The sequence below is a fragment of the Podarcis vaucheri genome (assembly GCF_965113315.1).
Source record: "Podarcis vaucheri genome assembly, chromosome: 13".
In the NCBI taxonomy this organism is placed as follows: domain Eukaryota; kingdom Metazoa; phylum Chordata; class Lepidosauria; order Squamata; family Lacertidae; genus Podarcis; species Podarcis vaucheri.
In genome coordinates this window covers 32,367,601-32,383,921 of record NC_138751.1, presented here as the reverse complement: position 1 = coordinate 32,383,921, position 16,321 = coordinate 32,367,601, and the positions used below count along the sequence as shown (strand labels likewise).

Sequence of the window (16,321 nt, the reverse complement as noted above, 5' to 3'; positions counted from 1 at the left end):
GTTATATGATGTGGCGAACAAGCTTTCCTCCAAACCTTTTAGTGCATGTTCCTGTCACTTCCCTTATTATATAAAAAAAAGCCTGTAGCTGTGCGCACATATTGCTGACTTAAAATTCACCTACTTCATTCTTTTTCTCATTTTGAATCAAAGCTGGTTTGCAAGGGAAATGCACCAATGCAAAGTACTTCGTAAGAAACAACAGGACAGATGCAGGATAGATACAGACTGTTGCTAATGTCATGTGTACACCGCTTTCCAAATCTGTAGTGGGAGCACACTGGATGCAAGAGTAAACAGGAGTGTGTACACAGCCTGATTGTTTTGAGAAGTGGGCTCAGTGTGCAAGAGTTTCAAACCAATTGTGCAATCTGAATTGTCTCTATTTGCGACAGCAGCATTCAAATGGCATCTTCCTCAAAAAGCAGGGGAGGGAGAAGTCTTCCAATTTACCAACATTTGGAAAGGAAGAAGGAGAGAAAAACATTCAGTAAAAGAAAAGAGAGATATATAATTAAGCAGGGATTATAGAAGGGCAGAAAGCAGGCAGACAGAAGAACCCCTGCAGCGTCTTCCAGCCACCTTAATAAAACAAAACAGGAACACTCTCTCACCTTCCTGGTATTACTGTATTGCTTTCCAGCTCTACTGGTCTTGAAGCCCTTTTACCAGCACGATTGCTTCCTCTGCTTCCTTGCTCTCACAGTAGGTTAGGTACTTGTACAGTAACCCACTCATTGGGATGCCCCAGCTCCTGGTGCCTCCAGACTGTCCATATTTTGCAGGAGAGATTCAAGTGCATACTTTAACTTTCAGTTTACACAGCTAAAGTGGATTAAAGAGCTTTGTACATAAAAAACCAATGATTAATAATAATACGGACTTTTTGCAGTCTGGAAATTGATGGGGGGAAAGTCATTGAAAAGTGTGCAATAAATTAGCAACAGGAAGATGTATAAACACCCCACGAGTAAATCAGGATGAATGCTCATTGTCTTATAACATTCATTGTCTTATATATGGGCACAATCGAAGTAATAATGCTCAATAAAGAGCTGATGTAATCTAACCTCCCAACAAGCAAATCAGGATGAATGTTCGTGGGCATGCACACGAAAGCTCATACTAAGAACAAACTTAGTTGGTCTCTAAGGTGCTACTGGACGATATATTTATTCCTAGTGCTCAATAAACAGGTCATCTGTAGGGGTCCTAAAACACTGAAGATACATTGGGGGGGGGGGGACTCTGCCAAGCTCTCAGAGCAGTAAAACCAGTTCTGCAGCCTCTTCCTGCCCTGCAAGTGGATGATGTGAGCTATGTTGGAGAGAGAGGTTTGGAGGAGAGATTCTTACTCCCTAGTAGTAGCTGAGTTGGCACAATGGTGATTGCTCCAAGTACACTTAAACTTGGTTAGATTTTGCATTTACCCTCATCCACCTTTAAAAACCAGCCCAAACAAAAATACCGTATTTTTTGCACCATAACACTCACTTTTTTCCTCCTAGAAAGTAAGGGGAAATGTCTGTGCGTGTTATGGAGGAAATGCCTACGGGTGGCATGCCTACGGATTTTCCTCCTCTAAAAACTATGTGCGTGTTATGGTCGGGTGCGTGTTATAGAGCGAAAAATACGGTACTTCAGCTAGAATCAATAGCACTTACGCTTTCCACAAATAAGCAAAGATTTTACTCACAACTTTCCAGAACTTACATCAAAGAAGTCTCCATTCATTGGCAGTAAAACAAAGAAGTTTAAAGGTTCCAAAACAAGTACAGTAGTTGATTTCCTTGCAAAAAGATAATGCAAAGATGCAGGCTTCAAAATCTCCCTTTTGGAAAGATTCAGTTCACTTGGCTTTTCTTGCAGGTGGGAGTCATTGGCCGTGTACAGTAGCTCCTTCCTGAGAAAAATGAGGGAGCAGAGGCTGCTAGGAGCCTGCTCAACCACACCCACTGGTAATATGACCTCAGGGCTCGGGTTAACCCTTTTAATGCACGCAAGTGTGAGGCAGTAACCGTATACAGTGGTACCTCAGGTTAAGAACTTAATTCGTTCTGGAGGTCTGTTCTTAACCTGAAGCACCACTTTAGCTAATGGGGCCTCCCACTGCTGTTGCGCCGCTGCTGCGCGATTTCTGTTCCCATCCTGAAGCAAAGTTCTTAACCCGAGGTATTATTTCTGGGTTAGCGGAGTCTGTAACCTGAAGCGTCTGTAACCCGAGGTACCACTGTACAGTATTACAACAAGATGACCACCAAGAGACCCAGAGGTGAGCTACTGCCTCATTCTCCCTTGATTAGTTTTCACAGTAGTCCTTACCCATGCTGTAGTAATGCTTTTAACCTCATCCTGTGCAAATTTATTGCTGCTGCTGTGAAAGTCTATTTATGTACCCATTACAGCCCAAATAGCCACCAAAGCAGGGAACAGCAATTAAAGCACAGCCTCATCCATTACAACATTTGACTGGCCATACGGATCATTGCTATTCCATTCCACTGTTGCACAACCCTCAGATAATCCAAATGACATTCAAATAGCAGGAGCCAGCCAGACTTCCCTTAGCTCCCTTACCCAAAGTGTCACACGCCACCAGAAAGCTGGACACTTCAGTGGAAGCACAGCGAGCTCTTGTGTTAAAGGCAAGTGCTTTTACATTCTCAGCTGTGGGCCAGGGATAATTTGAGCTAAGAGCTGAGGCTTGGAACATGGACTTAATGCCTGGATTCAGTACCATATGGGATAAATGAAGTGATAATGAAAAGAGTGGTCTTTTGCACATCTCCCATTTCCTGCACAATGTGTTCTCTCCGAATTTGAGCTCCCTGGATTTTTGTGTTCATTGACACTGTGCTTGCTTGGAGTTTGCTATAGCCTTGCACTTTTCACAGGCATGAAATACCATGTGGTGCAGTGGTTAAGAGCGGTAGTCTCATAATCTGGGGAACCAGGTTCTGGTCTCCGCTCCTCCACATGCAGCTGCTGGGTGACCTTGGGCTAGTCACACTTCTTTGAAGTCTCTCAGCCCCACTCACCTCACAGAGTGTTTGTTGCGGGGGAGGAAGGGAAAGGAGAATGTTAGCCGCTTTGAGACTCCTGAAAGGGAGTGATAAAACTGGATATCAAATCCAAACTCTTCTTCTTTTTCATGCTTCTAAAAGCATTTGTTCCAGATATCAGCAACAGCCAGGTTTATTGCCAGTTTTTATTTTACTTCCACATGCCTCTTTATATTATCAGATTTGTTAGCTGCTGAGATTAGTTTGCTTATTTGAAGGATACAGATTAGAGGTTTTGGAAAGCTAGGAGGAGAGGTTTTCTGTAGTGCTTTTGGTTCTTTCTATATTTCAGAACTTAAGCACTGCTTTGCAAACCAAAAAAAGAAAAAAAAGTCTTCACAGAGCAGCTTGCAACATTAAACCCGCCAGAGATACAATCAAAAACTATAAAAATTAAGTATTGCAAGAAATGCAATAATAAAATATTATAAAACAGATGAAATCATTTTAATCGAAAACTGCCAACAAATTCCTAGAAGTGAGCAGGTTCATGCTTGGTGAAAGACCTGCAGCTATAATTTCCCTCCCTTTCATTTCCAGAACATAATTAAAAGTACAGATTGTCGGTGTTTGTCTGATTTCGAAGTGAAACATGTTCCACAGCGCTGGCACTGCTACACTAAAGGCTATGTTCCAAATAGTCACAGAGCAAACCTCTGGCACATCATGTGGCAAAAACAAGACAGCTTTCTCCCACAGTTGACCGTAGCAGCTTGGCAAAGATGTGGAGAATGTGGTTCCTTAGATACCCTGGTACCAAATTGTTTAGGGCTTTGTATGCTAACAGCAGACGTATTCAACTAAGTTTTCAAGCAGGCTTATTGAAATTAATGGGCCTTGGTCCATTAATTCAAATGGATCTACTCCACATAAAACTTAGTTGAACACCACCCACTTAACTTGGCTCAGGATCATATTGGGACGACTGCAGTATATAAAGGGAGGTTGCCATCATTTGTGGAGCCTCCTTAAGGCACACAGAGTTCTTTTGAGCAAGAAGAAAAGGCACCTACACTTTGTATAACAAAATCAAGGCCCTACTTAGACTATGTACCAAAATCTTGTTAATGCTGAAGGAACCCAAAGCATAGGGCAGTTAGCTGATGAACTACATTTTCAAGAATTCTGGCCAAGTTTCAAATTCTTCCTGCACTCCCTGTTTCTGATATTGGTTTCTGGTTGAGAACAGGGTAAGCACCAGATGTTTCATGGCTGCAGAATGTGTCACTTGTCGGAACTATGCAATAATTTGGTTTGTTATACTGTAGTCGGATGGCTTGTGTATCAGTTTCTCTCCAACTTGCAAGAGCAAGGAGTCCTTCTAAGAAATATAACGCCCACAACAGACATAGCTAGGGGGAAGAGGCTTACTCATCTGTAGAACTCACTGCTGTAAGGTTTCCCATTTTAATAAGTTAAAATAATTATCAGTTTTGGGAAAGTACTCAGTGGCAAACATTGCAATAACTTATAACGGTAACTAATGCTTATGCTGCCAGGATTACGCAGATGAATAATGAAGACAAATGCTTCTGTTCTCCCTGAGAGCAGCAAACTGCTTTCCTTCTGCCCATGGCGATAACTTCAAGATTTAATCTCAGCCAGGATCACTAGAGTTCACCCCTGCTTTCAGTACTAGAGTTCAGCTCTGGAATAAAGTCAAAGGCTTTATTACTTAGCCAAGAGCCATCAACTGTACACACACACACACACACACACACACACACCCCAAACACACACAAAGAACCTTGAAAGCACATCACACCCAGTTCAACATTACTAATAGCCAATAGCTCATTGCAAAAAGGAAACATACAGTACAGTACAGTATTCCTATATAAATTTGTAATTTGACTTGGTACTTCTAACTCAAAACTGGCAGACAGCTTTTTTCTCTTCTCTTTTCTTCTCTCCCAGCTTTCATTGCTCTAAACTATATCAGCAATCAACCATATGGGATCTGGCTGACCGCTTTTTAATAGATAGGATGGCAGCTAGGAAGCTGGCTAGATCCAGTGGGTCTGAATGGCCAGTAGGAGAGCCAGTGTGGTGTAGTGGTTAAGAGCGGTAGTCTTGCAATCTGGGAAACCGGGTTCGTGTCTCCGCTCCTCCACATGCAGCTGCTGGGTGACCTTGGGCCAGTCACGCTTCTATGAAGTCTCTCAGCCCCACTCACCTCACAGAGTGTTTGTTGTGGGGGAGGAAGGGAAAGGAGAATGTTAGCCGCTTTGAGACTCCTGAAGGGGAGTGAAAGGCGGGATATCAAATCCAAACTCTTCTTCTTCTACTCTTCTAGGAAGGCCAATATATCCTCTTCTCTCCAATCCATTTTGTTCCCCAGACCCATGCCCCACTTGGGCACAAAACTTTAAAGCCCAGACCTGTGCCTAGAAGTCTGGCACAAAAGGAAGTCCTTATGAGACAACTTATGGAAAAGCGAAGTAATGGTGGAAAGAGTGCCTCTGAGTATGTGCAGAATGATTTGCTATCACCCTTTAGTACCCATAAACAGCCCCACATGTTTACACAGGGAGTGGAAAGGTTCCAAGTCTGTATGCTGTTGCTCCTTTGCTAGTGATGTCATAGGCCTTACCCAATAGTTGCCCAAGAGTCATGCCCCACCCTCTGTATACATAACAACTACCCAAGCAGCTCTGGGGAAACATATATTTCCCCTGACGCAAAATATTGCATGGGGATTATGTGCTATGTGTTGAGTTGCTCTTCTTGCCCTACCCTTGTTTAAAAATAGAAAGGGGATGAGAGAGCTATACAGTGGTACCTTGGGTTAAGAACTTAATTCAATCCAGAGGTCCGTTCTTAACCTGAAACTGTTCTTAACCTGAGACACCACTTTAGCTAATGGGGCCTCCTGCTGCTGCCGCGCGATTTCTGTTCTCATCCTGAAGCAAAGTTCTTAACCTGAGGTACTATTTCTGGGTTAGCGGACTCTGTAACCTGAAGTATCTGTAACCTGAAGCGTCTGTAACCTGAGGTACCACTGTAGTCTTGTGAGCTTCCAGATGCTGCTGAACCACAACTCCCATTGCCCTTGACCATTGCCCATGCCTCTCCCTTGGGCCTTTTCAGTTGTGTTTCTACACCTGCAGAATGCTCTCCCCAGTGATGTCCAGCTGAGACCATTGTTGCCATCTTTTCAGGGCCAGGTAAAGACTTGCCTCCCCCGCACCTGATTTTGTTTAAGAGCCCAAGACTCTTAAATCTCAAAGCTGTGGGTTCGAGCCTCACGTTGGGCAAAAAGATTCCTGCAATGCAGGGGGTTGGACTAGATGACTCCCAGGGTCCCTTCCAACTCTACAATTCTATGATTCTACTGTTCACGTGCTGCCAAGGCTTCCTGTGGGCTGTTATGAGGGGTGTTTGTGGGTGCTTGTTTGTTGTAGATATAAATGTGGGTATTCATGGACATGTGTGTGTTGTGTACGTATGCATGTGTATTAATGACTTATAGGCATATGAAAGTATTAACATTTTACAGGAATCTTTCTATGGCATGATGTATTGATGTTTACGTTTTTAAATTTAAGTCAGCTGTGGAATTTTTAGGCAACAAGCAACTAATACTGTAAGTCTAGCAGGAGCAACACTGGAGGGGCCCGTCCCGACCTTTGACCTTCCAGGAATTCTTGGACCATTATGAACTCTTTCAGGCCCTTAAACAAGTTCACGGCAATCCTTTTTGCAGTTTTCATAGGTCCTCTTCTGCCTACCTCATGAAAGGGGAGCCAGGAGGGCAAATACTAACCAGCAGTCAAAGACACTTGCTGGAGAGAGAGAGAAATGACTAAGTATTTGCCTGGACTGGTGTTCTGCCATGGGTGTGTGATGCTGAAACTCTGAGCGATCCTTGCCCCCAACCCCCCGCCCCACAAGGAGGCTTGAAAGAAAAAGTGTTGAAAGCACTTTGCAGACTGAGAGGTACTACCGAAATGATTAACAAACAGAAAGTTCTACTATTACTATAAGGAACGTTCAGAGAATGCGCCTTAGAACTTCTCTGAAAACCACAGCCGATAGAACGATAGGGTGAGCAGAATCATGAAAACAGTGGCTGCGTCTCTGTCTCTGGAGAAAGAGAGGCAGAAGGGGCTACACCAAGGTGGCAGCCAGTGCCTTTTCTCTTTCTGAAAGCAGCTTCCATGAATCCTGTGTGCTCTGACACAGACTCTTCGCAGGAAACAATATTCAGAGCAGTTGCCTGCACTTCAGTGCTTTTGGGCTCCCTCCAGGGAGTTTCCTCCTATACTTTCACTTTCAGTCGTAGCTGAAACTCCGGCGCCAACCACTTCCGAGAATGCAGCACACTTTGGGTGGGACTGAAGTTGGGCTGCGCTCTATCCCTGCCAAGTGTATCAGTTACCCAATATCTGTGGCGTAACGTAACCCTTTTGTAACGTGCATTGATCTACAATTACCATATTTTTTGCTCTATAAGACTCACTTTTTCCCTCCTAAAAAGTAAGGGGAAATGTGTGTGCGTCTTATGGAGTGAATGCAGGCTGCGCAGCTATCCCAGAAGCCAGAATAGCAAGAGGGATTGCTGTTTTCACTGCATAGCGATCCCTCTTGCTGTTCTGGCTTCTGAGATTCAGAATTTTTTTTTCTTGTTTTCCTCCTCCAAAAACTAGGTGCATCGTGTGGTCTGGTGCGTCTTATAGAGCGAAAAATATGGTATTTTTTCATTGTGTTTTTTTTTTTTTAAAGTTGACAAATCTTACAGAAATGTTGTCATCTGAAGTTTTCAGACTGCTTTACGATAATACTGGGAGCAGCCAAGATGGGCAAGGTTGGTGGATTATCGGTTGGTAAAGCATGAAACTCTTGATCTCAGGGTTGTGGGATTGGGCAAAAGATTCCTGCATGTGAATTTGCAGGGGGCTGAACTAGATGACCCTCGTAGTCCCTTCCAACTCTACAATTCTATGATTCTATTATATTTTTCACAAACATACCCCTTCCAGCACTGTGTTACAAAGCAGCCATCTGCTGATCACAACAATCATATATATTCATATATGATAAATAAAATGGTGTTTATTGTTGAACTGTTATAATATGCTGGTTGGGTAAGGGGACTAAAGCTCCAATTAAGTCTTAGAATAAAACCTAACACTTTTTACTTTATATGCCATCAATATTAGGATGGTTTGCATTTTATATAATACACTGATTTCCCTGATACTTGTGTAGAAGATCACCTAAAATAAAATGAAAGTATAAGCACCGTGTTGTGTATTTACCTAAGGTGGTTACCCGAGTGACAGCTTAACATTAAAATGCTTATCTATTGAGAAATATTGTATCTCACTAGACACAGGGGTTTTTTTGCCCTCAGGATAGCATCATCATTTAGGATACAAATGTATGAACGTCTGGAGTCTGTACTATTTCAGGCATAGCAGACTGTCCAAAGTACATTTTAAGCAATATTGTTTCATACTGAGATTCTTGAATAGTTCTGTTCAGTAAGGATCACCAAATTGTCCACTCTGAAGTTGTAATGAAAAGTACCAATCATGCATTTGTACTAAAAGGGTAGTACACAGGGAATTCATGGATGATTTTCAGAGCTTCATTATATAGTGCTAAGTAAAATGCATTTTTATCTTCTCTGAACTGGGTATATGACGCACACATGACGTTTACAGTACTTGATTTGTATCTCTTCCTACTGCTTCAATGATCCCAGAGATCTCTTCTTCAAGAGGTGTGTTCAGTTCCACGGTTGCATTTCCCCCGCTTCTCCATCAGATAGGAAGAAAAATTTCCCGGATGGATTAATCTTTTCCAGGTGCCCCACAAAACAAACGGGCTTCCCAGTGTACTGTGCCAACTGATTTGTGGCTATGCGATCCCAGGGTCCTTGCAGCGAGTTTGCCATTTCGGAATTGGAATTGGAACCCACCACAATCATATACTCTGAGCACAAGCTCAAAGCTCAAGCTCAAAGTGTTCAAGAATGCAGCTGTTGGGAACAGACAACTGAAACATTCATTTTAGAGAGGGGAGAGCTGTCCTTGAAAATGATTATTCATGAAACAACTGCCATGATTTCAAGACTCTGCAGTTTCAGAACTGCTTTTTTGATTCAATAAAGCATACCACATCTGGTTGTTGTTTTTTAAGTACTATGAAATGACTTCCAGAAGTGTGCACTATGCATAGCAAGTTTGCATAAACTAAAATTTGGTAACTGAGTGAACAAGAGTAAAAAACAAAAACACAGAAGTAAACATTGCTGAATTCAACCCAACCAAGGGAAGGAACCATGCACCACTCTGAACTAGCAAAAGCTGTGAGCTTTGTCACATAGGTTCCATTAACAAAAAGAGTGCAACAAGTAGCTATTGGTATAAATTGTCTTTGAAAATCACCATTGTTGAGAGGGCAGGGTTGAGGAGAAAATACTACTTCTCCTGCTGCAGGGAACCATCAGCCTTTGGAGCATAAGCTACTTAGCTAGCTGAACTGTACTGGGAGAAGAGAAAAAACCCATCCTGAAAATACATCAGTCAACAGCAGCAAGAACAATAATTTCCATCTGATCTCCCCCTGTCTCCAACCACATGCAACTCATGTACGTCATGTATGAGTAACTCGCATAATTCATACTCATATACCTACTAACCCTATACCCATAACACATGAATGACGTAGGTGCTCCTGCCGTAATAAATCTATTGGTCTTTTTATGGTGCCACAAAACTCTTTCAATCAGACACAAGCTTTATAACGAGAGTTTTGCATTTATTTTCACGCAGCATTTGTGCCATCTGGGTTTTGTAATCCACAAATAAGACTCAACTGGCCAGTCTTAAGTTTTGCTCTGTTCTTTCACCCATGCAACTTGTTTCAGACAATATCACCATCCATGAACAACAAGAAGATAAGGAGGCCCTTCTAGAGGAAGAGCAGGGAAATGATGAGGCAGAGGAAGCAGGCAAGAAAGAGGAGAATAATTCTGACTTGGGTGAAGAGGATGCTGAACTGAATGGAAATGCAGGTTTGTATGTGAGTGCCCTCTAAGAGGAAGCTGAGGATTTTATGTTCCGCAAATAGTACTAATTCACTGCACGTGGGTCCTTCCCATGTATGTCACAGTGTTAGACATGTAAAGTATAAGAACTGTAAAGTGCTATGTATTCTATTTTAATGTTAGATTCTCAAAACCATGGGCTACAGAACAGATCACTTGACATAGCTGTGCAGACAGGACCCGTCACAGGCAGCCAAAGTCAAACGTGGACAATCGAAGGGTTCTTGCAAGCATGGTGGGGATAGAGAGGGAAATGAATAAAGTGGGAAACTGTGGGAATCACCAGAGATGTAACTTTACAAGCTAGGCTATAGTTTACAAACAATAGCCATTAACTGACTTTCATTGTAATGTAATGATGAAGGCATTTGAATTCAAGGACTCCGCAAGAAGGATATATAAGAGCTGTGCAAAGAGCTGGAAATCTTGAAGATTCAAGGTTATGTTCAAGAAGGACAGAAAATTTCAGCAGATGCAGGAATTATTTAATGTTACTTGTCTTATCTCAAGCTTGACAATGTACTGCAGTGTTAATAATGTTACTTTTTATTTAAACGTGTTCCACAGGTGGTGCCAAGTAACAGAGGCTTTAATTTTAAAATGCAGGAAATGCTTACCAGCTCTATGTCATGTTAGCAAGCATCAATATTTGAGGAAAGCTTATTTTTGACCCTTTTTCTTTTCTTTCTTTAAAAGGTGTGCATTGAACAGAGATTTTATTCTTTTTCTGTGTTGAATCACTGCCAACTTTTGCTGTTTCTTTGCAGTACAATTCACTGAGCGCTGGGAGCCTGCCAACTCTCAGTTTGCAAAGGAACAGCAAAGGTGTATACCTGAAATTCCCTTTTAAATTTTCCTTTCCTTTTACCAAAAAATAAATAAATAAAATAAACACGTGATTATGTGGATTTCTGTGCTGAAACAGAGACCTTAGTTTTAGAATGGAAAGCTTTAACTCCTGTGGAACTTTTTGATGGATAGAGAAGTTTACATTTTAGTATCAGAGTTTATTTTTTGTCTGTAAATGCAACCAAGAGGGGGGAAAATGAAACAAATAATAAAAGAAACATCTTAATTTTGAAACATCTCCTTTTCATTATGAGTTTGCACAGCTAAAATCAACACCACCAGCAGAACTGTGGACATCACTCAAGTTCTCAAAAGCATACTTTGTCCTATTCTCCTTGTGTTTTTAACAGGACAGCAGCACCTTATAAGTGACTGGCTGAACCCAACTACTGTACTTACAGTCTGCCTCTTGCAGGAGGCTTAAGTGCATGAGTTGTACATTGCAGCAAGGTTGCGGATGCAAGGTGGAGTTCTGCAAGCCAGAGATTTACAGTTTCACACTGTAAAACTCTCCCATGCTTGCCTTCCTTTATTGGCCCCACAAGAACACATAGTATTTAGAATAATTTTCTTTATCTTATCGACACTCATAGCATTGCTGCCACTGTAATTACCCTCTTTTGGCACACAATGGGTTGGCAACTGTTATTATTGCAGGAATATTCTCACCGCTATCTTTTTTATTGGCAAGTCTCTTGTCATTTGGATGGAGACTGCACTGCATGTCATGGTTCAAAACCTGGTTGGTTGTGATCCTGTACTAGTTGCAAGTATGTCTGCACTTACAATGGTGGCTGGCCACTTTTTTGGTTTTTGGGGGCCTGAGTTAACCCTGATGCCCCCTTTAACAAGAGCATGAAGCACGACATCATTTTCACCCACAGAATGGATACTCCCCCCCCCATCCTCCTTGCATTCTAAAGCATCTTCCTTCAACACAGGAAGAAACTCCCGCAAGGCTGAACTAACTCTACCCACACACTGGAGGGACTCTTCCATTTATTTCCTATGATCAGTAACTGTTCTCAAAGACTCCTCCTTTAACTGCTGCAGAAACACCTCAAGCACACCAAAAATCCAATCTGTCCTGCGCTCCTTTGTCAAAATGTGTTATATGTTCTCCAATCATGCTCATGTCACCTTTGGCTGTGTTGCAGCAGTACCTGTTTACATTTTGAAGGAGAAGTAGATGGGGGGGGGAGTGGGTCGACTCTGTACATGATGACAATGCAGCAAATGCACACATCTGTTTTAGGTGTAGACCAAAACATCAATCATTAGAACACACAGTGCGCATGTGTTACTCTGTGGGTCAAGTGAGAAGCTTCATGGGTTAGCTATAACCTGCAGAGACAGGGCTGAATCTGTACCCATCTTCACTAATGGGGTACCTGTGGTCAACCCAGATGCTGTTGGAGGCTGCATGTTCCCCATCACCGTTGTGGAGCACCCACCAATTGTATACCAGGAACTTTGTGTGTGTGGAAACAGATGAAAGTGATGGCCATTTCACCACCTCTTTTTTTGAGCGCATTACATAATTATAAATAATATAGTAAGGACTTTCACTATTAGTAGCAGCAATTACTGTCAAAATGACAAAAGTGCTGAGAAGCAGTTTGAAAAAGTGTGTATGGTAGAGAAACGATTACGTACTACCAATAATACCTACAGTAATGATATAATCGCTTTTTTTGCATCCTACGTACAGAAACTGCGTTTCTCTGTGGGAAGGAAGGGTAAGGAGAACGGACACAATTTCATGTCACGCATTTGAAACATAGACACCTTACCACAGTATTCAGTTTCCCTTGGACCAGAGAACAGAGAAATGGGAGAAGCTTGAGCCAGAACTCACAGGAGCTGCTGTCATTATTCTGGACTGACTTCTGCACAGTTCAGAGGACTTATGCGTACCTATGGAAAGACAGAAACAGCAGTAGGAAAGCGATGCATGTGCTACCAGATGCTTTGGGGAAAATAGGGGGGGGACACACACACAACTGCAAAAACAATTATTTTTCACAGAACAGCGTCTTTCTAGAATTCCACCTCATAATTATTTTCCAGATTTGAAAGAATCCTTCAAGATCCCACCAAGAATCAGTTGGAATTCCAAAGTGTGTGTGTGTGTGTGTGTGTGTGTGTGTGTGTGTGTGTGTGTGTGTGTTCCAGTCTTTCTCAACCTTGGGTACCCAGGCCCTCATCCGCCTCCACCATTATGTGGATAGAGATACCATTTCATGTAGTCTTTGGCCACCTGGTGCCCTCTAAATATTTCGGAGTACAACTCCTATCAGCCCTAACTGGCTGGGCACCAGGTTGGCAAGGCTGATGTGGCTAATGCTAGTGCAACACTGAGGCAGAATTGCTATGTCTCTCCTCCACATGCACTTTCCAGCATCTAGACAGGCTGTGGGGCTGTCACCCTCCTGTGAATACAAGGGGCTTGCTGGCTGAGGTGTACCTAGCAAGGAGCTGTGTTGGCACATGCCCAGAGCAACATGCAGAAGGGCTCCTTGCTACTCCGAGCCAGAGTGGAGAGATGCAACTTTTGTCTCCACCTCCATCGCTCAGCCTGGACACTGAGGTCCTTCTCTGAGGGCCTTCTACTGGTTCTCTGACTGCAAGAAGCGAAATTACCGGGAACCAGGCAGAGGGCCTTCTCGGTAGTGGCGCCCACCCTGTGGAACGCCCCCCCCATCAGATGTAAAGGAAATAAACAACTATCTGGCTTTTAGAAGATATCTGAAGGCAGCCCTGTTTAGGGAAGTTTTTAAGGACTTACGTTTTTATTATGTTTTTAGATATGTTGTAAGCTGCCCAGAGTGGCTGGGGAAACCCAGCCAGATGGGTGGGGTATTAATAATAATAATAATAATAATAATAATAATAATAATAATAATTCCCCCACGTGGCCAGCCTAGATACGCCTCTGGCTGCTAGATGCACCAAGGCAGTTCAGAAAAGGTTAATCTGCAAATAATGAACCGATGAACATGTGATGTGAGAGTCTGGCTGGGCCATTGACCCTTCAACCTGCTAATGAGCCAGAAAATCACTTGTGCGACTTCCTCATCCTTTGCTAAGTCCTCATCCTTTGCTAAGTGCAGTACTCTGCGGGGGCAGGGTGGGGGGAGAACTGGGAAGCTCCTGTTACCAAATGTCCAGTACATTCTGTCCCTGCGTAGTCACTGGATGGGATTGTCTCAGGGACTCGCCCCCCTCCTTATTAGACCGGGAACCTTTGGTCCCCTTTGGCCTGGTTCCTGGAGCACAATCTGCTGCCCTAACACATATTCCTCCAGCTGCATGCATGCGTTTTGTTTTTTAAAATATAGCGGCAGTGCAACACTTCCTGCATTTTGAGGACTACCGGTAGTTGCTGGCATAGCTCAAAGCTACATCTGCATCCAGGCAGCAGGTTCTTGCATGGCCAACATAAATACATACAGTAAGTGGACAAAAGTACAGTCAGTCAGTCAGTCAGTCAGTCAGTCAATAAATAAATAAATAAATAAATAAATAAATAAATAAATAAAGTGGACAAAAGTATATGCGTACCCCTGCGTACCCCCAGAAAAAAGCACTGGTGTTACTTATTCATACCTTTCCACAGATACTGCTCACAGTGATGTACACAATGACTGTGTACACATTATACCTTAAAAGCACATCTTCCGCCCTGAAAGAATTCTGGGCACTGTGGTTTGCTAAAGTGTTGCTGGGAATATTTCCTCTGTGATGAGGTAAATTATAGTACCCATAATTCTTTGAGGGAAAGTGTGTGTGTGTGTGTTTGTGTTTTAATGTGCTTAAAAACATAGTGTGCACACTGTGTGACAAGACAGCTAAGAATAAGTCATTGAAAACAACACAGAAAATAACAACAAATGAATTGGAAAAACAATTAAAATGAGACACCCATAGTAGAGACCTAGCTACCCAGCTGGGAGAGCTTATGTGAAACATGTCTATGTTAGTTTCCAGAAAGTGTGCAGGTAGTGGACACCTGTCATATCTTGATGGGAATGCTGTTCCACAGAACCGAGGAAGCCACACGCATCAGGGCTCAGGCACACTTCCATTTGTCCCATGATTTCTTCCATTTTATCCTGTGATTTATAAGCATGGGTCTGAGAGATTCTTATTTTGTCCTTTCCCCTGGTAAAACCTATTGTTAACTGCTGAATTGGAACACCAATCTGCGGAAAACCCAATTGACATTTATTCTGATTCAGCAGCACACAGCAGGTTTTCCCCAGGGAAAGTGGAGGAATGAAAGCAAAACCTCTCAAGCCCATGTCTAGAAATGGCAGAACAGATAGGTGAGCAGAAATGGCAGAACAAACAGATGAACTCTAAAAGCCTTGCTTCAAGTTACCTTGGAGTAGACCTCTGAGGTCTTTGGAACTTGCAGGAGAAATTCTCCCACGGAACACAGTTTGTATATGAGGGATTTCTTTTTTTATATATATAAAATTTTTATTGGTTTTACAGATTTTTTAGGACAATACAAACATCTAAAAAGACATACAAACACGTATAGTTTCGTAACCTTTTTTCATAAACCGTGTTTCTCCGACTTCCCCGTACCTCCCCTTTCTGCATCCCAATGTCCAAAAAGTTTTTAGCAACTCTAAATACATCTGTCAGTCCTCTGTCCTCTTACTCTTTTCTTCATCTAATCTTATTTCGCTGTAACCCTTTCTTACTCAAACCTCGACATTCTAACATTCAGCAAGTTTATAATAGTCCTTAAGGTAAATCTTAAATTTCTTCCATTCTTCTTCCGCCGTCTCCTTTCCCCGATCGCGGATTCTGCCAGTCATCTCAGCTAGTGTCATATAGTCCATCACTTTCATCTGCCATTCTTCCAAGTTGGGTAGATCTTGTGTCTTCCAATATTTTGCGATGAGTATTCTTGCTGCTGTTGTAGCATACATAAAGAAAGTTCTGTCTTTCTTTGACACCACTTGGCCGACAATGCCCAAGAGAAAGGCCTCTGGTTTTTTAAGAAAAGTACATTTAAGTACCTTTTTCATTTCATTATATATCATTTCCCAGAAAGCCTTAATCTTCGGGCATGTCCACCAAAGGTGATAGAAAGTACCTTCAGTTTCTTTACATTTCCAACACTTATTATCAGGCAAATGATAAATTTTTGCTAGCTCGACTGGGGTCATGTACCACCTGTAAACCATTTTCATAATATTTTCCTTTAAGGCATTACATGCCGTAAATTTAATACCGGTGTTCCACAACCATTCCCAGTCAGCAGACATGATGTTATGACCAATATCCTGTGCCCACTTAATCATAGCCGATTTAACTGTTTCATCTTGTGTATTCC

General features: G+C 42.4%; 1 long non-coding RNA gene across 3 annotated transcripts in view; it reads right to left on the bottom strand.

Moving 5' to 3' along the window:
• Positions 1-8,822: 8,822 nt before the first annotated feature.
• The window catches only part of LOC309517864, a 29,433-nt gene continuing 21,934 nt past the window's right edge, over positions 8,823-16,321 (bottom strand). For 2 of the 3 annotated variants that reach the window (XR_014213300.1, XR_014213301.1), the window contains exon 3: positions 12,178-12,885. This is a non-coding gene — a long non-coding RNA (uncharacterized lncRNA). Of the gene's footprint in view, positions 9,552-12,177; positions 12,886-16,321 lie in introns of those variants that run through there. The other variant, XR_014213299.1, reaches the window with a different exon arrangement.